Here is a 26,577-nt window from a genome sequence, read left to right on the forward strand (position 1 = left end):
GAATGTCATGCTAATCAGCCACATGAAACTGAGGTAGAAATTTCTAGGCATTCAGTGTAGGACTCTGGGACCTTGGTTTTGTTTTCAGTAAACAGCTCATTCCTTTAGCCTAAAGTTATACTCTTTGTCCTGGATTCCTGGGATGGATAATTGGTCTGAAAAATTATCAGCACTCAGATTTAGGGAAGGTCAGTTCAGTTCAGTCTCTGAGTCCTGTCCAGATCTTTGTGACCCGATGGAATGCAGCACACCAGGTCTCCCTGTCCATCATCAACTCCTGGAGCTTACTCAAACTCATGTGCATCAAGTTCGTGATGCCATCCAACCATCTCATCTTCTGTCATCTCCTGCTCCTCCCGCCTTCAATCTTTCCCAGCATCAGGTCTTCTCCAATGAGTCAGTTCTTTGCATCAGGTGGCCAAAGCATTGGAGTTTCAGCTTCAGCATTAGTCCTTCCAATGAACACCCAGGACTGATCTCCTTTAGGATGGACTGGTTGGATCTCCTTGCAGTCCAAGGGACTCTCAAGAGTCTTCTCCAACACCAAAGTTCAAAAGCATTAATTCTTTGGCTCTCAGTTTCTTTATAGTTCAGCTCTCACATCCATACATGACTACTGGAAAAACCATAGCTTTGACTGAATGGACCTTTGCTGACAAAGTGATGTCTCTGCTTTTTAATATGCTGTTTAGGTTGGTCATAGCTTTTCTTCCAAGGAGCCAGCCTCTTTTTCTTTCATGGCTGCAGTCACCATATGCAGTGATTCTGGAGCCTCAAAAAACAAAGTCTCTCACTGTTTCCATTGTTTCCCCATCTATTTGCCATGAAGTGATGGGACTGGATGCCATGATGTTAGTTTTTGGAATGTTGAGTTTTAAGCCAACTTTTTTACTCTCCTTTTGCACTTTCATCAAGAGGCTCTTTAATGCTTTTTCACTTTCTGCCATAAGGGTGGGGTCATCTGCATATCTGAGGTTATTGATATTTCTCCTGGCAATCTCGATTTCAACTTGTGCTTCATCTAGCCTGTCATTTCGCATGATGTACTCTGCATATAAGTTAAACAAACAGGGTGACAACATACAGCCTTGACGTACTCCTTTTCCTATTTGGAACCAGTCTGTTGTTCCTTGTCCAGTTCTAACTGTTGCTTCCTGACCTGCATACAGGTTTCTCAAGAGGCAGGTCAGGTGGTCTGGTATTCCCATCTCTTTCAGAATTTTCCACAGTTTATTGTGATCCACATAGTCAAAAGCTTTGGCATAGTAAATAAAGCAAAAGTAGATGTTTTTCTAGAACTCTCTTGCTTTTTTGATGATCCAATGGATATTGGCAATTTGATCTCTGGTTCCTCTGCCTTTTCTAAATACAGTTTGAACATCTGGAAGTTCATGGTTCACATACTGTTGAAGCCTGGCTTGGAGAATTTTGAGCATTATTTTGCTAGCATGTGAGATGAGTGCAATTGTGTGATAGTTTGAACATTCTTTCCATTGCCTTTCTTCAGGATTGGAATGAAAATTGACCTTTTTCAGTCCTGTGGCCATTGTTGAGTTTTCCAAATTTGCTGGCATTTTGAGTGCAGCACTTTCACAGCATCATCTTTTAGGATTTGAAATAGTTCAACTGGAATTCCATCACCTCCAGTAGCATTGTTCCTTGTGATACTTCCTAAGGTGCACTTGACCTTGTATTCCAGGAAGTCTGGCTCTAGGTGAGTCACACCATTGTGGTTATCTGGGTCATGAAGGTCTTTTTTGTGTAGTTGTATGGACTCCTGCCACCTCTTCTTAATATCTTCTGCTTCTGTTAGGTCCATACCATTTCTGTCCTTCATTGTGCCTGTCTTCATGTGAAATATTCCCATGGTATCTCTAATTTTCTTGAAGAGATCTCTAGCCTTTCCTATTTTATTATTTTCCTCTATTTCTTTATATTGATCACTGAGGAAGGCTTTCTTATCTCTCCTTGCTATTCTTTAGAATTTTGCATTCAAATGGGTATATCTTTTCTTTTCTCCTTCACCTTTAGCATCTCTTCTTTTCTCAGCTATTTGTAAGGGTTCCTCAGACAATCATTTTGCATTTTTTCATTTCTTTTTCTTGGGGATGGTCTTGATCCCTGCCTCCTGTAAAGTGTCATGAACCTCCATCCATAGTTCTTCAGTCACTCTGACTATCAGATCTAAACCCTTCCATCTATTTGTCACTTTCACTGTATAATCATAAGGGATTTGATTTAGGTCACACTTGAATGGTCTCTTGAGAAACCTATATGCAGGTCAGGAAGCAACAGTTAGAACCGGACATGGAAAAACAGACTGGTTCCAAATAGGAAAAAGAGTACATCAAGGCTGCATATTGTCACCCTACTTATTTAACTTCTATGCAGAGTACATCATGAGAAATGCTGGGCTGGAAGAAGCACAAGCTGGAATCAAGTTTGCCAGGAGAAATATCAATAACCTCAGATATGCAGAAAACACCACCCTTATGGCAGAAAGTGAAGAGGAACTAAAAAGCCTCTTGATGAAAGTGAAAGAGGAGAGTGAAAAAGTTGGCTTAAAGCTCAACATTCAGAAAACGAAGATCATGGCATCTGGTCCCATCATTTCATGGGAAATAGATGGTGAAACAACATCGGGCTTTATTTTTGGGGGCTCCAAAATCAGTGCAGATGGTGATTGCAGCCATGAAATTAAAAGATGCTTACTCCTTGGAAGGAAAGTTATGACCAACCTAGACAGCATATTCAAAAGCAGAGACATTACTTTGCCAACAAAGGTCTGTCTAGTCAAGGCTATGGTTTTTCCAGTGGTCATGTATGGATGTGAGAGTTGGACTGTGAAGAAAGCTGAGTGCCGAAGAATTGATGCTTTTGAACTGTGGTGTTGGAGAAGACTCTTGAGAGTCCCTTGGACTGCAAGGAGATCCAACCAGTCCATTCTAAAGGAGATCAATCCTGGGTGTTCATTGGAAGGACTAATGTTGAAGCTGAAACTCCAATACTTTGGCCACCTCATGCGAAGAGTTGACTTATTGGAAAAGACTCTGATGCTGGGATGGATTCGGGGCAGGAGGAGAAGGAGACGACAGAGAATGAGATGGCTGGATGGCATCACCGACTCGATGGACATGAGTTTGAGTAAACTCTGGGAGTTGGTGATGGACAGGGAGACCTGGCATGCTGCGATTCATGGGATCACAAAGAGTCAGACACGATTGAGTGACTGAACTGACTGACTGACTGGTCTAGTGGTTATTCCTACTTTCTTCAATTTAAGTCTGAATTTGGCAATAAGGAGTTTATGATCTGAGCCACAGTCAGCTCCCGGTCTTGTTTTTGCTGACTGTATAGAGCTTCTCCATCTTTGACTGCAAAGAATATAATCAATCTGATTTAAGTATTGACCATCTGGTGATGTCCATGTATACAGTCTTTTCTTGTGTTGTTGGAAGAGGATTCTGCTATGACCAGTAAGTTTTCTTGGCAAAACTCTGTCCTCCAAAGCAATCCTTTTTTCTTGCTTCATTTTGTACTCCAAGGCCAAATTTGCCTGTTACTCTAGGTATCTCTTGACTTCCTACTTTTGCATCCCAGTCCCCTATAATGAAAAGGACATCTTTTTTGGGGTGTTAGTTCTAGAAGGTCTCATAGGCCTTCATAGAACTATTCAACTTCAGCTTCTTCAGCTTTACTGGTTCAGGCATAGACTTGGATTACTGTGATAGTGAATGATTTGCCTTGGAAATAAACAGAGATCATTCTATCATTTTTGAGACTGCACCCAAGTACTGCATTTTGGACTCTTTTGTTAACTATGAGGGCTACTCCATTTCTTCTAAGGAATTCTTGCCCACAGTAGTAGATATAATGGTTATCTGAATTAAATTAGCCTATTACAGTCCATTTTAGTTTACTGATTCCTAAAATGTCAATGTTCACGCTTGCCATCTCCTGTTTGACCACTTCCAATTTATCTTGATTCTTGGACCTATGCAATATTGCTCTTTACAATATCTGACTCTACTTCCATCACCAGTCACATCCATAACTGAGCACTGTTTTCATCATGGCTCCGTCTCTTCATTCTTTCTGGATTGGAGTTGTTTCTTCACTCTTCTCTAATAACAGATTGGGCACCTACCGATCTGGGGAGTTCATCTTTTAGTGTCCTATCTTTTTGCATTTTCATACTGTTCTTGGGGTTCTCAAAGCAAGAATACTGAAGTGGTTTGCCATTCCCTTCTCCAGTGGACCATGTTTTGTCAGAACTCTGCACCATGACCCATCCATCTTGGGTGGCCCTACATGGCATGGCTCATAGTTCCATTGAATTAGACAGGCTGTGGTCCATGTGATCAGTTTGATTAGTTTTCTGTGACTGTGGTTTTCATTCTGTCTGCCCTCTGATGGATAAGGATAAGAGAATTATGGAAGCTTACTGATGGGAGAGACTGATTGAAGGGGAAACTTGGAAAGTGAAAGTGAAGTCACTCAGTCCTGTCTGACTCTTTGCAACCCCATGGACTGTAGCCTACCAGTCTCCTCAGTCCATGGAATTTTCCCAGCAAGAGTACTGGAGTGGGTCGCCATTTCCTTCTCCAGGGGATCTTCCCAAACCAGGGATCAAATCCGGGTCTCCTGCATTGCAGGCAGAGGCTTTACTGTCTGAGCCACCAGGGAAGCCCAAATCCAGATCCAGGGAAGAGCAGTAATTAACTTCTGTTCCACATGCCTGAGGGAAAAAAACTGGTAATCATTAATCTTTAGTCCATACATCTGGTCCATTGTAAAATGGCCAGGGGGCATGAAAAAGGATAGTGACTTAATCCAAAGATCAAGAGAAGCCATAAAGATGTTAAGTTATGCATCTTGACTTTTAAACTGATTGGTTAAAAATGACATATCTGAAGGACAGAAGCCAACCAAAAATGTACAGATTAATACTGGTAAAAATATAAAACTGCTGTAATCCCTGCCTTTTTGGGGACTCTCTACCCCCCTCAGTGTTGCTGGTGAGAGCATTGTACTTTCCTTCCCTTTGATAAATACTATTTGCTTGCTACAGTGAGTATTTGCATGTTCATGAAACTCAGTCTTTGGCTCTGCAAACAAGAACTCGGAGTCCCATTTCGGAACCTGAAATAACACAGATTGATGACACGTTTTGGGTGGGACAATGTAAAGGAAATAAATTGGAAAGGTACAGACCATGAATGGTAGAAAATAGATGGTATGAGAAACAATTTTTAAAAAGAAGATTGCTTTTATTATATCAGAGAATGTTGGTTGATAATAATCTATGGTGATCATAGATAATATGAATTCACTGGCAAAACATCATTCTCCACTTTTTGAAGGGTTTCCCAGGGAAGCAGTACCCTTGGGAGTGAGTCAGCGTTCAACTAAGTTAAGTGGTGGAGGGAAGGAGTTGAAAATTCTGAGTTAAATTATCATTGGTCAGACATTCCAGAATACATAGAAGGAAAAGCTGAGGGTTATAGAAAGATAGCTTAGGTGAGAGAAATTAGATCATTAAAATAGGAATGAAAGTGTTTGGGAGAGAGCAAATGACTAAAGACCTGACATAAAGACTTTAATCAGTGATTAAAGATGGCAAGGATATGAAACAAAGTGATTGAATTTACTTAAAGTTTACAAATGGAACTTCAAGGTTATTGTCTTCTCTGATGTAGGTACAAAATTTTCCAATGGCTTTGCAACAGTGATGCTCAAAATTCATCAATGAAAATCACGTTGCAAAATTTTTCTTGTTGGACTTTACAAAAGATTTTAAGCAAGAAACACATGGTGTAGATAAATGTAGTAGATTTCATTATTAGCTCATTTTTCTTAGTGGACAAGTTGTCTCACATGATATCTGCAGTAAAATAGATTCATGAGAACTATAGATGGAAAAGATACATAGGATGTGTTTTACTCTATCCATTATTTGTCATCTGGACTATCATTCAAGCTGGTTAACTAAATTCACATGGTTATTCTAAGATATCCTCATTCCTATTTCCAGTTATCTCCTTTTAAATAATCAGTATAAAAATACAAATGAGCATTTATGAGTGCAGTTGATTTGGAAAATATAAAATATACTTTCAACTGAAAAATAAAAAATTTTTAGAATTTGTTCTGCAATGTAATTTTTCTGAAGATTAAGTTGAGTTAATGTTTCTAATATATCCAGTGAGTTAATTATCTCTGCTGCTGCTGCTAAGTCGCTTCAGTCATGTTCGACTATGTGCGACCCGAGACAGAAGCCCACCAGGCTCCTCTGTCCCTGGGATTCTCCAGGCAAGAACATTGGAATGGGTTGCCATTTCCTTCTCCAATGCATGAAAGTGAAAAGTGAAAGTGAAGTCGCTCAGTCGTGCCCGACTCATAGTGACCCCATGGACCACAGCTCACCAGGCTCCTCCATCCATGGGATTTTCCAGGCAAGAGCACTGGAGGGGGTTGCCATTGCCTTCTCTGTTAATTATCTCTAGGATGGGATAAAACAGATAAACATATAATAGAGAGTTGGCTTCTGAGATATCTTCCTGAATGTCAGTACTTAAAATTCTTTTACCATCTCACAGTCCTAAACAAAGAGACTAAATGGTCTCTAGATTTAGCTCTCTAGCATCTAAATCTACATCAACTTGATTCCACAGTTCTTTTCTCAATGCCATATGACACCCTGCTCTCCAAGATCTTTAGAAGATTGAGCTGTCATTGAATGGTTAGCTTCCTTTAATATGCCCAACACCATAAATTTGTTTTGCTTGTTTTTGTACATTGTGTAATGAAATCATATGGGTTTCATGTACATTGTTGAGTATTTATAATTATGCTGACAAATATAAATTTAGAAATGTAAGACTATTTTAGCCAAATTTTACAAGGAAAAATGCCAAAAAAATGCCCATTTTTATTTCTTTCAATAAAAATTTTTTCAGTTGAAAACTGATAACAGTATGATAGAAGAACAAGCATATTATATTCATTAGGCTACAGGCTAGGCTGTGGTGACAAATAAAAAAATACAGTGATATACAGGACAGAGAAACTTCTCTTTCATATAAAAGCCGAGGTAGATGTCTTAGGTATGTTCTGGTAGTTGGATTTGTTATGTTTTTGTATGATTTGGGTTTGAGGGTGCTGGGTATTTTCAGTCTGCCATTTTCAATATGTGGCTTCCATTTCATGATCTGGGCTTCCCTGGTGGCTCAGAGGTTAAAGCGTATGCCTCCAATGCAGGAGACCTGGGTTCGATCCCTGGGTCGGTAAGATCCCCTGGGGAAGGAAATGGTAACCCACTCCAGTATTCTTGCCTGGAGAATCCCATGGACGGAGAAGCCTGGTAGGCTACAGTCCACGGGGTGGCAAAGAGTCGGACATGACTGAGTGACTTCACTTTCACTTTCATTTCCCAAGATGCTTTAGGTTGCATCATTATGAATATATTTCTGCCAGAAGAAATGAGGAAGGACATAGCTCTTGCTCCTAAGAGCCCCAAACCTGAACATAACCATTCCTGCTCATTTTCTGTTAACTAGGACTTAGTTACTAGATCATACCTTTCTGCATGGGCAGCTTGTGAATGTATTCTTTATCTGGGTAGCTGTGTGCCCAGGGAAAAGTTCTATTATTGCAAAAGAAGGGAAAAGAACAGATATTGAAAAACAACTAACAGTTAGTGCCACATACACAAAATTTCATTCTAAAAAAAAAATAGCTGGATGTATCCTAGGTATCTTAAAAAAACTATGTATAGCTAGTACAGTTAGTACAATTGATGATTATGTGAGTATTTTAGGCTTCCCTCATAGCTCAGATGGTAAAGAATCTGTCTGCAATGCAGGAGACCTGGGTTCAGTCCCTGGGTTGGGAAGATCCCCTGAAGAAGGAAATGGCAGCCCACTCCAGATTCTTGCCTGGAGAAGCCCATGGATTGAGGAGCCTGGTGGGCTACAGTCAATGGGGTCATGAAGAGTCAGATATGACTTAGCGGCTAAACCACCACAATCATACATTTAAAAACATCATTTGTTGTTCATCTTCAATTCACAGTGGGCTCCCCTGGTGGCTCAGATGGTAAAGTGCCTGCCTGTAATGCAGTGAGTTTTTATGTGTTGTTTTAATGCCTATCACTTTCACCAGATTCTAAATTCCAAAAGAGTAGGGGATCATGTCTATCTTGTTGAACATTTTGTAATTCCCTCATAGCTCAGTTGGTAAAGACTCTGCCCACAATGCAGGAGACCCATCTTGATTCCTGGGTCAGGAAGGCCCCCTGGAGAAGGAAATGGCAATGCACTCCAGTACTCTTGCTTGGAGAAATCCCATGGACAGAGGAGCCTGGCTGGCTACAATCCATGGGGTTGCAAGTTTCAGGCATGACTTAGGGACTAAACCATTGGTGGCTCAGATGGTAAAGCATCTGCGTGCAATGCAGGAGACCTGGGTTCAATCCCTGGGTCGGGAAGATCCCCTGGAGAAGAAAATGGCAACCCACTCCAGTACTCATGCCTGGAAAATTCCATGGATGGAGAAGCCTGGTGGGCTACAGTCCATGGGGTCGCAAAGAGTCAGACATGACTGAGTGAATTCACTTCACTTCACTTCATCACAAATAATTATCTGTTCAATAAATAACTATGTGAAGGACTCCTCATTGAGCAGTGTTAACCCCTAGCTTCTTTACTAGGATCCATGGGCTCCCAAAGTTGGTGGTTATGAAAAGAAGTCAAAATGGTGGTTAGTATAATATTATAAGCCAAGTTTTTACCCACCATGATCTACAGTTGATCAAGAGTTCTAGGACAAAGTGTGCTCAGAGGAAAGCCAGATTCAGTCTGGTCATATGGAAGCTTGTGACTTAGTCTGTGCCTCATATGTGAAGCTGGTTCCTGTGTCCTATTTCTACCACATACTTGTTTCTACTAATTTCAGATTCCTTTTTTAACTGAACATTCCCATTTGCTTATGAATCCACTCCTGAGAATGAAAATATCTCTGTGTGCATTTATAAGCCATAATGTTTTATGAGGATAAGTTTCCTTCAAAGCAGAAAATAAACCAAAAACGTGCACATTGTGTTTTGCTTTTTTTTAAAGTGTTTTAAGACAGTCAAGCACTTAAGCTTAGAGAGAGTAACATAAATGGGGTTATCTTTTATAACAATTTTGTCATAATTTTGCAAGACATATATTGTGTCCACTGCATGGGTGAGGAGAACCATATGAGAATGCTACCTAGTGTATTCACTTCCATTACTTCTAGTCCAGGAGTCTCTGGTTTAGCTTAGAAATCATCCTTGTATGTCATTCAGACAGAGGTGGAAGCACTGATGAATGGGAGAAAGAGACAGAGACAGAGAATGCAAGGATAATTGTCTTGCTACATACCATTGACTAGAGTCAGACCAGCCCATTTATATACAGTGACACCGGATCTATTCATCAGCCATTTCAGTGCTATGTGATATAGAGAGGTGAAACAACAGCACTGGAAGAAGCTTCAATCAGGCAGTGACTCAGTCACTGTTTTTTTGTTGTTTTTGATCTAGAAATTTTCCTTTTCTGCTTCAATATCTATCTGAATGCATTTCCTCTTCCCTAGCATACATTTGGTCTCCTCTCTGAGAGCCCAGGTAAGATGGCGGAAGCACTGCTTCCACAGCCGCAGCTGGCTGTGGTTTCTGGACCCATAATCATGCCAATCAGTGCTTCCTACACAAAACTTTTTCAGCAACCCCAAAGCCAAAGGCCCAGTTGATGCCACCAGATTTCTCTTTCAGCTCAAGTCTTACAATTAGGCAGCTTTGTGTTTTTTCACACTTATGCATTATGAAGGTTATTGAGGCTTTTCACAATAGTCTCCAAGAATATGCTTCCCCAATGCAAGCCTTCCTCCTACTTAGCAAAGTTGCTAAAAAATGCAGAGATATCCAATGAAGGTCACAAGCAATGCTAGTCATTAAAGCAACAGGCAACAGTTTATCTTCCTGCAGCTTTTTACTGGAAGAAAGCACAGCATAGAAACCTCCATGGAGCTTCATGCCCTCCTTTGCCTTTATAGCCTGGTTCCTTATCTTGATACACAAAGAATCTAAGCGTTTTGCTTCTTTGGCTGTGCCTTCAGAGAAATTGTGTGATCAAATCCACCCATTACAAGACACAAATTCCACCCACCTTATGTGGTTAAAAAAGAAGTGGTCATTTCTGTTGTAACTGTAAAAATAGAGATTTTATTGTAACTCCTTATATTGACAGCTATACAAAATGTGTATGGACACTTTAGACAAAAGTAAAAGCTATGATCATCTTTTTTTCTCCATACAAAGCAGTTCTCAAAAGCACCAGCAGTCAAAGTGAAAATAAAAACTCAAAATTAAACATAAACTTATGAATCTCTCATTCTTGATGGAAGAATGATGTTTCAAGATTTAACACAGAAAGTATTATTGCATACACATTTCTGCTCAGTGGGGGTGAGTCAGAAGAAATAAGGATTTGTGTTTCTGTTGTACTCCAATTAAGAAATGAAGGTTTTAGGTGTCAAGGTAGAAACATAGATAAAAAAAGCAAGACAAAGATTGCCAGGCATCTTTAGGGAAACGTAAGGAAAAACAAGGTATTCCTAGGATGTTAGGTAATACAGACAATCAACATTTTGCAGAATATTGGAGAGTGCAAGTATCTGTAAGAATCAATAGAAAACAACTCCACTTAATGTGAACTTTTAGCATTTGAAGACAGTTCTGATTAGGCTGATATATGCTATTATGGACTCAGAGATTAAATAAACTGTCTTCAAAAATCCATCTGACAGACTTGATCCTCTCAAGAGTTTAGTGAGTAGACAGAGGTAATGTAAACAGCCTCCAAGAATGTGTAAATTGGTTTACCTGCTGTGACTGAAATTAGCAAGAAGCTACACAGACTAGAAGAGATTAGTTATCTGTAGAAGTGAAGAAGAAGAGAGTTATACAATGTGAAGCTAAGCAGATTTTTAAGTACTCAAGTTTAAGTAAGATGGCTTACCAAAACAGGACTAGAAAATGAACGGTAAAATCCAATCACATGACTTTAATCAACCCGAGAAAAAGAAGAAAATGGTTTGCATAGGTACACAAAGGAAGCCAAGTCTCAAGGTAGTCATGCCAGTGTATCTTTGGCCTCAGAGAAGTCAGAGGGTTCCTTGATGAGCAAACATGGATTGCTGGTTGGTGCATTTATGTCTAATGGAATGGAGTGAAGGTTGTACTGTTATATCTTGATGCTCTTCACCACCAATAAAATCTACCTAAATTGCATTGCATTTGTTCCATGCTCTCCTAGCAACTTTCTGATTAAAATAACTGGCTCCTCACGTAGATGTTCTAATAGAGGAGGAGATGCGGTAGCAAGCTGACATGAATTTTTGGTCAGCCTGAGACTTCCATTAACTTCTCTGTGATTTAGTTTTCACCTCTAAAAAGTGGTGTTAATGACAGTGTATGTGCCTGAGAATTAAATTAATACATGTAAAGTATTTAGAGTAGTACTAGAAACACACTAGAATTCCAATTAAATGTAAACTTTATCATTATTGTTACATATTATTATGCTGACAAGAAGCTGATTTAGGACAACGTGGAAGAAATGGACAAATTCTTAGAAAAGTACAACTTTCCAAAACTGAACCAGGAAGAAATAGAAAATCTTAACAGACCCCTCACAAGCACGGAAATTGAAACTGTAATCAGAAATCTTCCAGCAAACAAAAGCCCAGGTCCAGACAGCTTCACAGCTGAATTCTACCAAAAATTTAGAGAAGAGCTAACACCTATACTACTCAAACTCTTCCAGAAAATTGCAGAGGAAGGTAAACTTCCAAACTCATTCTATGAGGCCACCATCACCCTAATACCAAAACCTGACAAAGATGCCACAAAAAAAGAAAACTACAGGCCAATATCACTGATGAACATAGATGCAAAAATCCTTAACAAAATTCTAGCAATCAGAATCCAACAACACATTAAAAAGATCATACACCATGACCAAGTGGGCTTTATCCCAGGGATGCAAGGATTCTTCAATATCCACAAATCAATCAATGTAATACACTGCATTAACAAATTGAAAAATAAAAGCCATATGATTATCTCAATAGATGCAGAGAAAGCCTTTGACAAAATTCAACATCCATTTATGATAAAAACTCTCCAGAAAGCAGGAATAGAAGGAACATATCTCAACATAATCAAAGCTATATATGACAAACCCACAGCAAACATTATCCTCAATGGTGAAAAATTGAAAGCATTTCCCCTAAAGTCAGGAACAAGACAAAGGTGCCCACTTTCACCACTACTATTCAACATAGTTTTGGAAGTTTTGGCCACAGCAATCAGAGCAGAAAAAGAAATAAAAGGAATCCAAATTGGAAAAGAAGAAGTAAAACTCTCACTGTTTGCACATGACATGATCTTCTACATAGAAAACCCTAAAGACTCCACCAGAAAATTACTAGAGCTAATCAATGAATATAGTAAAGTTGCAGGATATAAAATCAACACCCAGAAATCCCTTGCATTCCTATACACTAATAATGAGAAAATAGAAAGAGAAATTAAGGAAACAATTCCATTCACCATTGCAATGAAAAGAATAAAATACTTAGGAATATATCTACCTAAAGAAACTAAAGACCTATATATAGAAAACTATAAAACAGTGGCAAAAGAAATCAAAGAGGACACTAATAGATGGAGAAATAATGGATTGGAAGAATCAATACAGTGAAAATGAGTATACTACTCAAAGCAATCTATAGATTCAATGCAATCCCTATGAAGCTACCAACGGTATTTTTCACAGAGCTAGAACAAATAATTTCACAATTTGTATGGAAATACAAAAAACCTTGAATAGCCAAAGCTATCTTGAGAAAGAAGAATGGAACTGGAGGAATCAACCTGCCTGACTTCAGGCTCTACTACAAAGCCACGGTCATCAAGACATTATGGTACTGGCACAAAGTCAGAAATATAGATCAATGGAACAAAATAGAAAGCCCAGAGATAAATTCATGCACCTATGGACACCTTATCTTTGACAAAGGAGGCAAGAATATACAGTGGATTAAAGACAATCTCTTTAACAAGTGGGGCTGGGAAAACTGGTCAATCACTTGTAAAAGAATGAAACTAGAATACTTTCTAACACCATACACAAAAATAAACTCAAAATGAATTAAAGATCTAAATGTAAGACCAGAAACTATAAAGCTGCTAGAGGAGAACATAGGCAAAACACTCTCTGACATACATCACAGCAGGATCCTCTATGACCCACCTCCCAGAATATTGGAAATAAAAGCAAAAATAAACAAATGGGACCTAATCAACCTTAAAAGCTTCTGCACAACAAAGGAAACTCTAAGCAAGGTGAAAAGACAGCCTTCAGAATGGGAGAAAATAATAGCAAATGAAGCAACTGACAACTAATCACAAAAATATACAAGCAACACCTGCAGCTCAATTCCAGAAAAATAAACAACCCAATCAAAAAATAGGCCAAAGCACTAAATAGACATTTCTCCAAAGAAGACATACAGATGGCTAAGAAACACATGAAAAGATGCTCAACATCACTCATTATCAGAGAAATGCAAATCAAAAACACAATGAGGTACCATTTCACGCCAGTCAGAATGGCTGTAATCCAAAAGTCTACAAGCAATAAATGCTGGAGAGGGTGTGGAGAAAAGGGAACCCTCTTACACTGTTGGTGGGAATGCAAACTAGTACAGCCACTATGGAAAACAGTGTGGAGATTCCTTAAAAAACTGGAAATAGAACTGCCATATGACCCAGCAATCCCACTGCTGAGCATACAGACCGAGGAAACCAGAATTAAAAGAGACATGTGTACCCCAATGTTCATCGAAGCACTGTTTATAATAGCCAGGACATGGAAGCAACCTAGATGTCCATCAGCAGATGAATGGATGAGAAATCTGTGGTACATATACACAATGGAGTATTACTCAGCCATTAAAAAAGAATACATTTGAATCAGTTCTAATGAAGTGGATGAAACTGGAGCCTATTATACAGAGTGAAGTAAGCCAGAAAGAAAAACACCAATACAGTATACTAATGCATATATATGGAATTTAGAAAGATGGTAATGATAACCCTGTATGCGAGACAGCAAAAGAGACACAGATGTGTAGAACAGTCTTTTGGACTCTGTGGGAGAGGGAGAGGGAGAGGGTGGGATGATTTGGGAGAATGGCATAGAAACATGTATAATATCATATAAGAAATGACTCACCAGTCCAGATTCAATGCAGGATACAGGATGCTTGGGGCTGGTGCACTGGGATGACCCAGAGGGATGGTACAGGAACGGAGGTGGGAGGGGGGTTCAGGATGGGGAACATGTGTACACCTGTGGTGGATTCATGTTGATGTATGGCAAAACCAATACAATAGTATAATTAGCCTCCAATTAAAATAAATAAATTTAAATTAAAAAAAAAAAGAAGCTGATTTAGAGAGATGGGAATTGGTCTCCAAGATTTGATCATCTTTGAGTATAGCAGCAAAGATATAGAGTGCTGGGGAGCTGAAGTAGTAACCTTTGCAAGTTACTTCCACTTTGTGAAGCCTGAGCCAAACTGTTTCCTTACTGCATCACTCCAAAATTGTTCATAGTTCGTAGGATGCCATTTTGTTTTTTGTTTGCTTTTTTTAAAGTAAAACAGAGGAGGGAGTGAACTTCTACATCCAGATTTGGAACTCATAGTATATAAGATCCTTATCCTGAATAACTTTGCATTTCTAATAAGATGGAAATAACTTGGGGGAACCACAGATTAGGAGTCAGAAAGCTTTTACTGCCCAAGGAGAAATAGTGAATATTTTTAGCTTTGGAGGTGATATAATCTTGGGTATAACTACTAAACACCAAAACTACATCATGAAAGAAGCCAGAGGAAACACATAAAGTAATGTTTCAATACAGTTTTAGTTGGCTCATAGGCTATTGCTGCTGATCCCTACTACTGATCAAGAATCTGAAGATATATTATCAACCAATTACAATAGAGATGGGAATGACAGAACTTAATTCAGACAAGCTTTGATTATCTAGCTATTTATCTATCTACCTATGTACCTCTTTATGAAGTAGAGAAATACAAATACTGACTGCATGTTTGATATTAAGGAATTATTGTTAGTTTACAAAGTGATAATGGTACTAAGGTTATATTTTAAAACATTCCTATCTTTCAGAGAAATATACTGAAATATTTTCAGATGAAATGATCTGAATACTCATTTCAAAATTATTGGAAGAGAGATGAGGTGGAAATATAGGTGAAACAAAATTACTAAGAAATTGATAATTGTTGAAATTTGATGAATATAAATGTTCTGTCTACTTTCAAATGTTTTACATTTTTCCAAAATAATATATTTATTTCAAGTATAAAAATATATAATGCAGATTCCCTGTCTCTCTCTCACACACACACATGCATGCACGCCCACAGATCCATACAATAAAATGCAGGTTGACAGCTCAAAGAATGGAGGCAAAAAAACAGTTTGAGATAGAGCTACATGGATGGGATATATGACATAGAATGTATTGTGCTGACTTCAAAATTATTGCCTCAAGTTATCTAAAATTATAGTTTAACAAGAGGTGCAATGTAATGCAATTCTGCTGAAAAATGAAGATTTTGGTCATGGACCTACTAGATAGGGTAACACTTTCTAACTTTGGGCAAAGGGATTAACAGAAGATAGGAAAAATAGGCATAATTTCCCCTAGAGGGCTTCAGTGTTGGAATCCAGCCCACGCAAGGAAAACCAATAATGGAAGTTGGGTGTAAGACCTGGGATCCATTTTTAATTATAGTTTACAAAGCAGAACTCCAGGCTTTTTCACATGCTGTTTTATCACCTTGGAATGTTTTCCTTCAACTTCCAACCCTCCCCACCAATTTAAGCCTTGTTTAAATGCCACTTTGTATAGTTCTTCTGTGTATTTTTGCCACCTCTTTTTAATATCTTCTGCTTCTGTTAGATTCATACCATTTCTGTCTTTTATTGTGCCCATATTTGCATGAAATTGTTCCCTTGGTATCTCTAATTTTCTTGAAGAGCTCTCTAGTCTATCAATAACCTCAGATATGCAGATGACACCACCCTTATGGCAGAAAGCAAAGAAGAACTGAAGAGCCTCTTGATGAAAGTGAAAGAGGAGATGAAAAAGTTGGCTTAAAACTCAACATTCAGAAAATGAAGATCGTGGTGTCTGGTCCCATCACTTCATGGCAAATAGATGGAAAAACAATGGAAATAGTGAGAGACTTTATTTTTGGGGGCTCCAAGATCACTGTATATGGTGACTGCAGCCATGAAATTAAAAGACACTTATTCCTTGGAAGAAAAGCTATGACTAACCTAGACAGCATATTAAAAAGCAGAGACATCACTTTGCCAACAAAGGTCCATCCAGCCAAAGCTATTGTTTTCTAGTAGTCATGTATGGATGTGAGAGTTGACCTATAAAGAAATTGAGCACCAAAGAATTCATGCTTTTGAACTGTGGTGTTGGAGAAGACTTTTGAGAGTCTCTTGGACTGCAAGGAGATCTAACTAGTCAATCCCAAGGAAATCAGACCTGAATATTCATTAGAAAGACTGATGCTGAAGCTGAAACTCCCATACTTTGGCCACCTGATGCAAAGAACTGACTTATTGGAAAAGACCTGATGCTGGGAAAGATTGAAGGTGGGAGGAGACAGGGATGACAGAAGATGAGATTGTTGGATGGCATCACCAACTTGATGGACATGAGTTTGAGTAAGCTCCAGGAATTGGTGATGGACAGGGAAGTCTGGCATGCTTCAGTCCATGGGTTGCAAACAGTCAGACATGACTGAGCGACTGAACTTACCTGAAATGCCATTTTGAGGCAGGATTTTACTCCCTAATGCTCTGAATGCTTTTATTAGTCATATATGGTTGTATCATAATTTATCTGTTTACTAGCCTATTATTTCACCCCAACTATGATCAGAACCCATTTAAACAGAGACAGCATCTTCCTGGGGTCTTGAGTAGACTACATAGAGACTAATTCATTATACATCATCAAAAAATGTCTTGAATGACTCCATGCTTATTAATAGAGGAGAAGCAGTACTAGGCACTGTTGATCCTAAACAAACCCACAAGGTCACATCTAGTCCTCAGAAGGTTATATTAGACTCTTCTCTTTCTCCTTGCAAAATTATGTCTATCAATTCTTTTCCAACCATCCTTTCCATTCTCTTTGAATATCCCCTTGGAGAGAGAGAGAAAGAAAGAGAGGAAGAGAGGGAAAGTTTGAGTGTGTGTGTGTTTGAATAGAGCACTTTTAGATCACAGTTGAGGATATTTAGCTAGTTGAGGATATTTCTCTTGCTTTCACTGAATTCTGATTTTTAGAGGGTGGGGGCTATGCTTAGCACAGTATCTTACGTGGTATCAATTCTCAATAAATTTGTTTGAGTGAATGAATGCATGAATGAGTTGGATTGTTTTATCCATACAGCTCAAACTTCAAATTGATGTCAAGTTTCCTAGTAAACCTTTTAATCAATTTTTCAAGTCTATTTTCTAGAACCTGCCTGGCCTGAATAAAATTCCCTTAGGAGGTTTCTCTCCATTTTTAAGACATTTTCAATCTATCTGCCTGTTGGTAGTTAATTCCTTCCTCTCCTGCTATCTCAATAATAATAAAATAATTCCAATGTCTCTTTCCAAATTGCTCACATTTCCCAACTTGCTGCTTTTCTAATAACTACTACTTTTCAAATTCCTTATCTCTGCTTTTGCCCCCTGAGCATATCTCTATATTTGTCACCTCGGCCTTAGATACAGCTAGTCCACCATAACCCAGTAAATATTTTATGTTCCTAAAATCAAATGTGCTTTATTATTATACTCACCAAAAGCAGACTTGCAAGAACAAATTCATTTAAAAGATGAATGCTTTTATTTTCCCAGGGCTGATGAAAGTGCTTTTTGTTTGTTTTCACTTTTCTTTCCAGCACCTCCAGTCCCATAATCTTCCTTTTCCTTATTTTTATGATCCAGGGTTTCTGTGAGATTTCTGTATTGAGTTTACTTATTTGGAAGTCTTTTCAAATAGTTTGCTGCTTTTCAATTTTAAATTCCTGCTTTTTTAATGCTGAAGAAGGGAAATCCTAGTGTCTGGAGTTCAACTTTCTAATTTTTATAGCCTAAGGATGATATTTTTGTTGTTGAATTAAAAAAAGGGGGAAGGGGGAGAGAAAAAAAAAAAGGAAGCAAGCAGTTGATAGAGTCCACTGCACAGAGTCATAATGGCCAGTAAATTACCTGATACCCAGACATTAAATTACCAATGAGTTATACTGCTAGTTATTTATCCCCAATCTGTTCTGTCATAGTACACAGCAGTATGTGTTGGGTCCAAACTACTGTGTAATAAAATTTAGAGCCTCCAAGACACTCCTGCATGGTTGTACAAATATGAGCTGTGCAAAAGCTTTGGTGGGAAGAATGTGACTTCTGAGATTAAACAAAGCTGAGATGCAACCACCATTAAAATCAATAATAGAGCATCAGCAGGGCTCATTTTAGACTTGAAGAGAGGCTGCTATAGTATAATGTTTAGAAGCCAGGCTGCCTGGGTTGAAAAGCCAGATCTGCCACTTAATAGACATGAATTCATTACTGACAAGACTGACTCTCAGTTTCCTCACCTATGAGATGGGGGTAATGATAGTATGTATCTCATGAAGTTATTGTGAAGATCAGTTGAGGTAATATTAATATAAGTAAAACACTTAGCATAGTGTCTCCCAGAGCAAATGTTAATAATGTTATTCAATAGTATATTGACCGATTTGTGTATTTGGGTCATGTACAGAGGAGGTCAGGTAGCATTGCCTAAGGATGTTTCCATATGAGCTGCTGAAGGGTGTCTGCTGCAATAAATAATAATTGTTACTTGCAGGTTTTGTGATCAAATTATTCCATCCAAGGCAAGACTCTATAATTTACTGTAATTCAGTTGCATGATGTTCTCTCCCTAGCCAGCTATTGTTCTCAAATTATTCTCATATTGGTTTAGAATAATCCGATTTGACCCTTACTTAACTGTTGCCAGGAAGATTAAATTCTTTGGCAGCCAAAAATGCAAGAGCTCAGACCAACAGTCCTGGACTAATCCCTGTCATCCATTGCCTTAGGGCAGATCTGTACCCTACCCAAGGAACACCTAGATAGGCACTTGGCCCAGTTGCTTAAATACTCCGTGACTAGGCTGTGAAAGGTTATCGCTCAGGAGAACAGAAGCTCAAGGCACCACTAAAGTCTCACTCCAAAACAAATCCTTGGCTAGATGAGTTTATTTCTGGTTTAACCCCCTGAAGTGTCTACAGGTTGAAGTTCTGAAAACTGTAGGTATTAAAACAAAGCTTTTTAACCACTGAAACTTAAGATGGTATATTACCAAATGTCTCTAAAGCAAACATAGAGCCACGGTAGTTCAAGGAAGATGTGGGAAACATAGAAGCTTTTGCAAGACATGGGGAAAATAAAATGCTAGCAACTTTGCAGTTTGATACTTTAGGGCAAGCATTGGAAAAACATGCACACCTGTGAACTCTGAAGCATTCCATACTGCACATAATGTTTGATTAATCACCAAAGTGATTACACTAAGTGGCACCCACAGTAATTTAAGCAGATATATAAATGGTTTGTAATTACAGGATATTGGGCTCTATAATTCACTGCTTAGCAAAGAGGTATTTGTTGTATAATTACTGTATCTTTGAGAGATATTTGCCGTACAGTTATGGTGTAGTTTATCCTGAGCTTGCAGACTACCGGGTGTCTTTGGTTTTCTCATGCCTAAACTTAAGAATTCTTTAGTAAAGGGTAAAGCCACAGTTAGCTTGGCAGATGAAGCACTCTAAACTACTTGAGAAGGTTGAGAACGTGAAGAGATTTATGATAACAATATTCAAAAGGCAAATACAGTTAATGTTTGTTACCCACTGAAGGGTAGCATTGGTGTAGCTAATATGGCAGGTCAGACACTATGGGTAGTTTAATTCAAGTCATGGTCTGCATGGACTCATTCTGTGGGCTCCAGGAGTGTACCTCGAAAATGGCTTGGTAGCAGGAAACTATGCCCAGTGTACACTGGAAAATACCTATATACCCCACCCCACCCCCCCCCCCCATACATATAATGGTACAGAGTTGAACTGAAATGAAAAGCTGACAGGGAAGAATGAAAAGTTTTTTCGTTTTTTTTTTTAATCTAACTTTTTCCTATACCCTATACGTACAATGAATAGATTTATTCGTGCCTGTGAAACCAGCTACTAGGTAATTGCATCCAACTGTCTACTACCACTAATTAGAGAGCAAAAAATAAGTGTAATGTGAAAGAGAGGGAGGGAGGAGAGAGAAATAGCAAAAGGGGGGTTTAAACAGAAAGATAGCTTTAGAGTACTTGAGAATTTTTTTTCCCTTAATAATGAATAACAGTAGCAGATCCGCATACAAATAATCCAGTTAACAGAAAGAAATAACAGCTAAGTAAGAGATCTACATCTGATGGTAAATGGAAATTTACAGATTTCTGGATTTCCATAATAATGACAGCCCTGTAGACAGAGAAAGTGTCTGTGGGTAGAAGAATGCAGGGCTCTAGAGAGCAAAAGTGGCCTGGGTCCTCTTGGGGATATTTGGTATTGTCTCTGAGAAAGATAAAGGTGATGGGCAGTCAATCTCTTCTAATTGTGAGTACATATGCGATTCAGACCTGTGCTCATGCTCAAAAGTCAGTTATTTCAAATACTTTGAGGAAATTAGGACCTCCAATTTAAATAATAATAAATATCTAGATATTAGTAGGAAAGGAATGCAGTTAACAAGAATGAATAACGTATAATGAATGCTTTCAAGCAAGAAATATAAAGGTATCCGGAAAATCTTCTCTTACATCAAGAAATTGAATTTGTCTGGGTAGGACAGGAGGTACAGTATCTGTGCATATTAAAATAATACCACATTGGGCATTCATAATCTCAGTTAGACACATGCAAAAAATATGTAAATAAATAAAAAAGGTTGACTCTCTAATCAGGCTCTATGGACATTACAAATGATCACGAATTTTGCTTTTGTTACCTAGAAGATCAAACTACATCTGCACAGTTTTTAGTAAACATATATCTAAAAGTGAAGTTTTTGATAAAAAGGCACATAGAAACATGAAGGTGGTGGAGACAGTATACTTTAGAAATCTCTAGGCATGTCTTCAATGATCTTTCTGTCTCAGTCCTTGGGGAGTAGATAGCTCCCTAATATGACAGCCTGATCATGGCAAGGGATCATTGCAGACTTGGTAGAGACTCAGAATATGAACTTAAAGACATGATTCAAAGGTATCTGAACATGTATGTAGATGGAAAAATTACATATTTAGATATAGAAATTAAAAATAACATGCTAGAATGATCTTCTAAAACATCTCAATTTCAAATATCCTCTCTCACAGTTAAGTAAACCTCCAAAATTTGTGGTAATCTCCATTATTCTACCAATTCATCTACATTTTATACTTACGGCATAAAAATATTTTAAGATGACATTTCTATTTTAAATTTAAAAGCAATACCATACATATAGTGCAACTCCATAAAAATTTTTTTGAACATTTTTTAACTTCAAAAGAGACTTGCAAATGCACATTTTTAGGTTTTCCTTCTCTCTTATAGTTTGAATTTTACTCTCTTTACCCACGACTATAGCAGCTATTTCCTCTCTTTTTGTCTTTGCTTAAACATCACCCTGTCAGTGAAGTCCTCATTGACTGCCCTTAAAAAACTGCAGAACTTTCTGTGATTACTACCCCTGTCCTCTGTCCCCTCTTCCATGCTCTATTTATCACCAGTTGATACATTACACATTTTACCTACTTACTACTATTGGGCTCCCTCTGCAAAAATTCCAGTTCTATAAGTGGTTGGAATTCTTTTGCATTTTGCTCACTCTAAATCCTCAGCCTCTTGAAGACTCTGTGGCCTATAATTGGCTTCCACTGAATATTTGTTGAATAAATGCATTTACTCCCATGATTTCAATTGCAATTTTTACATAGTTTTGAAATTTGTTTCCCTAGCCTAGGACTCTTTCCTAGGTTTAAAATCCATATATTCAACAGTGTGTTTGAATTACCCAAAGCATCTCAAAGTCATCATACCTAAGACTGAACTCAGTATCTTGCCTCCCCATATCTCTGCATCACCTCCCCTGTCTCCTATGACTCTTTTTTAATCTCTCCTATAGTGAGTATCAACCATCCATTCATTTACCAAGTGAAAAAGTTTGAAATTATGCCATAAGTTCTTATTGCTAGATCCTCATCTGCTCTTATATCAGTCTCCTTCCTTTATTAACTTGTCTTAGTATCTTTGTTGAAGTGTATTAGTCGCTTTATGGACTGTAGCCCACTAGGCTCCTCTGTCCATGGAATTCTCCAGGTAAGAAAACTGGATTGGGTTGCCATTCCTTCTCCAGGGGATCTTGCCAACCCAGGGATCAGATCCTGGTCTACTGCATTTGCAGGCAGATTCTTTACTGTCTGACCCACCAGGAAAATACCCTTGTCCAAATAAACATAGTAGACTCCTAAGTAATCTTGTTTTTCATCTCCACCTCTAAATGATCTTTATTCCATCAGTTCAGTTCAGTCACTTAGTCATGTCCAACTCTTTGCGACCCAATGAATCACAGCACGCCAGGCCTCCCTGTCCATCACCAACTCCCAGAGTTCACTGAGACTCACATCCATCGAGTCAGTGATGCCATCCAGCCATCTCATTCTCTCTCGTCCCCTTCTCCTCTTGCCCCCAATCCCTCCCAGCATCAGAGTCTTTTCCACTGAGTCAACTCTTTGCGTGAGGTAGCCAAAGTACTGGAGTTTCAGCTTTAGCATCATTCCTTCCAAAGAAATCCCAGGGCTGATCTCCTTCAGAATGGACTGGTTGGATCTCCTTGCAGTCCAAGGGACTCTCAAGAGTCTTCTCCAACACCACAGTCCAAAAGCATCAATTCTTCGGCATTCAGCCTTCTTCACAGTCCAACTCTCACATCCATACATGACCACTGGAAAAACCATAGCCTTGACCAGACGAACCTTTGTTGGCAAAGTAATGTCTCTGCTTTTGAATATGCTATCTAGGTTGGTCATAACTTTCCTTCCAAGGAGTAAGCGTCTTTTAATTTCATGGCTGCAGTCACCATCTGCAGTGACTTTGGAGCCCAAAAAAATAAAGTCTGACACTGTTTCCACTGTTTCCCCATCTATTTGCCATGAAGTGATGGGACCAGATGCCATGATCTTAGTTTTCTGAATGTTGAGCTTTAAGCCAACTTTTTCACTCTCCTCTTTCACTTTCATCAAGAGGCTTTTTAGTTCCTCTTCACTTTCTGCCATAAGGGTGGTGTCATCTGCATATCTGAGGTTATTGATATTTCTCCCGGTAATCTTGATTCCAGCTTGTGCTTCTTCCAGCCCAGCATTTCTCATGATGTACTCTGCATATAAGTTAAATAAGCAGGGTGACAAAATACAGCCTTGACGTACTCCTTTTCCTATTTGGAACCAGTCTGTTGTTCCATGTCCAGTTCTAACTGTTGCTTCCTGACCTGCATACAGATTTCTCAAGAGGCAGATCAGGTGGTCTGGTATTCCCATCTCCTCTCCCAAATCCAAATCTGGTCATGTTACTCTCCTTACAAACATTTAGTAGAAGTCAGTGACTACAAAATACTTAGTATAATGTGCGTGCCTGCTAAGTTGCTTCAGTTGTGTCTGACTTTGTGTGACCCTATGGACTGCAGTTCCCTAGGCTCCTCTGTCCGTGGGGATTCTCCAGGAAAGACTACTGGAGTGGGCTGTCATGCTCTTCTGCCATGCTCTTCCCGACCCAGGGATAGAACCCATGTCTCTTATGTCTCCTGCATTGGCAGGCAGGATCTTTACCACTAGGGCCACCTGGTAGCCCACTTAGTATCATAAGGAGACCTTATTTTGATGTAGCCTTTATTCATCTCCACAGCCTAATTTTTCCATGTACTTTGAGCTAAATCTCAACGTCAGTCTCTTCCAATTTGTATGTTGCTCCATTTATCTATGTTTTTACTCATGTTCTTCCTTCAACAAAGAAAGCTGCTCTTTAATCTGCAAGCTCCATCTTGTTTTCTTCAGATTTAACCTCTTCTATTAGTTTTATTGTTTTGCTCAGTAAGAATTCATAACTTCTTCCTTCATACTGTGTCGTGTATATACTCTGACTACTGTTGTTGCTGTTAAGTTGGTCAGTCGTGTCTGACTCTTTGTGACCCCATGGACTGCAGCATGCCATAGCATTATACATTTATTGTACTCATTTTTTACATATTTCTACTCAGTATTACCGGAACATAAGCTCTTAGAGACAAGGACTATATTTTACTCATCTTTCTAACCTCAGTGTTCCTTGTAGTAGAAGCAAGTACATTAGCTAAATAAATGAATGAATAAAGAACTATGCGTTTGGATAGAAGTGTGAAATAGAGCATGGAAGGAACTTAACAGTTTAAATTAAGTATAAAAGAGAATACAGAGTCATTGTAAATTCATAAATAAGAAAGTGATAGAATGCAATTCTTTTTTAGAAAATTTGAGTCAATTACCAGCATTAAAGTGATTCAGGTGGAATGAAGACAAGGTCTAGCAATTAGGAAGTCACTGAAGGAATCTAGCAATAAGACAGGGGGAGAAAAACCCAAAACCTATTCACCTGTCTGAAATAGTTGCTACAATTGTATCTCTCCATGTCATTACACCTAAATTGGTGAAGAGTACCTGTTTGCTTCTCCAACTCTCTCATCAGACTACAAGCTTCCAAGGTCAGGACTGTGTATTATTTGTCACCATGATGCAAATATTTGCCACAATATCTTACAAATAGCAGGTAACACAAACATTTTGCATGAGTAAGTGGAGAAGAAAAGTAACGACCCAGATAAGGGTTATGACAGTGAGAAGGAAAGAAAGGAAGACAAAGTGCGGAGTTTCACAGGAAGATCTTTGCTGAGGTGTTGCCTCCTGGTGTTCCGGTCATGATGTTGCAGGCAATGCTCACTCATTACACATTACCTCCTCATCTCATGAGGATGGCTTTTTTTCTTGCTCTTGATTGCTAAATCTCCACTTAAGTGCTGGCTAGTTGTTTTTGTTTTTTGTAAATAAACATTCAATAAATCTTGACTGAACTATATTCTAAGTGTAGGCTCTGACAGCCTAGACTTCCTACTAATCAATCCAAATTGTATCCTTAAAATTAATACTTCTTATCCACTTTCTTCATGTCCCACTAAAATGCCCCCTCAGCTCATCTATACTCCATCCGGTTGTACCTCTTTGCTACCAGCACCCATTACCACATACTCCACCCTCATATGGTTCCAATGCTCTTTCACTCAAGCCATGACTCAAGCCAGACTCTACCTGGTCACTCTCTACTCAGTGTCATCTAAGAGTGTAACATCTAAGAGTGTAACTCCTTGAAAATGTGGGCCTTACATCCATGATCCTTGGACGCCCACCCAAGTGACTTTACGTAGGACTCTATTTTTATTTGTGGTGGATTAACTGCTGTGATCTGGTGCAAAAACAAAGGCTCAGGTGTTGAATGGTGTGAGTTTTGACCACATCCTTGTCTGTGGCTGCTGTGTATTTGCTTTAAAACAGTGAAAGACATCAGATCAGGCATACATATCTGTGTATACATTCTTATGTATAATGCATACACACATAGTTTTTAAAAGCAAGTTAATTAATTTTTCTGATAATATAGTTACTGGAAAGATTAAAACTGTACAGATAAAGAGAAAAATAAATATTATCTGAAATTCCATTACTCAGAGATAATCATTGTCAATGTATTAAAGATATTATTCCAGACATTTTTTCAAGTTCTATATAAATAGAACAATATACATGATTATGCACATGCCCATATTCCCAAATTAGATCATGTTATGCATTCAGACTTTGAAATTTATATTTTTCTTATTTAACAATGTATTATGGAATGCTTCTCATGACACATTATAAATATATATTTAAGTTAAGATTGTTAAATGTTGCTTATTAAAGTTTTGTGTCAACAGTTAACCAGTCTTTCCTAGATAGCATATTAAAAAGCAGAAACATCAGTTTGCAGACAAAAGTCCATATAATCAAAGCTATGGTTTCTCCAATAGTCATGTATGGATGTGAGAGTTGAACCATAAAGAAGGCTGAGTGCCAAAGAATTGATGCTTTTGAACTGTGGTGCTAGAGAAGACTCTTGCAAGTCCTTTGGACAGCAAGGAGATCAAACCAATCAATCCTAAAGGAAATCAACCCTGAATATTCATTGGAAGGACTGATGTTGAAGCTCCAATACTTTGGCCACCTGATG

Source organism: Bubalus bubalis, chromosome 1, assembly GCF_019923935.1.
Source record: "Bubalus bubalis isolate 160015118507 breed Murrah chromosome 1, NDDB_SH_1, whole genome shotgun sequence".
Lineage (NCBI taxonomy): Eukaryota > Metazoa > Chordata > Mammalia > Artiodactyla > Bovidae > Bubalus > Bubalus bubalis.